Raw genomic sequence first — 500 nt, 5'->3', positions numbered from 1 at the left:
AAACAGACCCAGAGTCCGAAAAAGCCCTTCCTCTTGGGGTTCGTACACCCACGCCTCCCTGATGTGATGCCATCTTTTGCCCCCCAAATGCAGCAGCTGTGTACAGCTCCCTCCTCCTCCTAGCAGTGGGGAAGCCCATCCCAGGAGCATCACCTTTCCCTGTCCTCATTAATATGCCATTAGTCAAGATTGTTTTATAATTACAGAATTATTTCCTGCACACCCCAGGGGGACTGACTCAGCTCCGGAGCACAGCAGGGCAATGTCTTTCTCCCCCAGGAAGCTGCAAAGCACACTCCAAACCAGGCTAAGACTGGGAAAATCCTGAATTTTGGGTACTCTCCATCCTACCAGTGCTCCTGAGGCAGCAGCAGATAATGGCTTCAGTGGCAATAGTGAGCTGAGTGCCCTGGTGACCACCCCTTGGATGCCAAATCCACTGCAGCAACCCCTATCCAGCCACAGCTCTGCTAGAGGTGAAAGCAAAGAGCAAATCCCGG

Source organism: Corvus brachyrhynchos, unplaced genomic scaffold (assembly GCF_000691975.1).
Source record: "Corvus brachyrhynchos isolate BGI_N302 unplaced genomic scaffold, ASM69197v1 scaffold671, whole genome shotgun sequence".
NCBI lineage: Eukaryota > Metazoa > Chordata > Aves > Passeriformes > Corvidae > Corvus > Corvus brachyrhynchos.
This window is presented reverse-complemented; position numbering follows the sequence as displayed.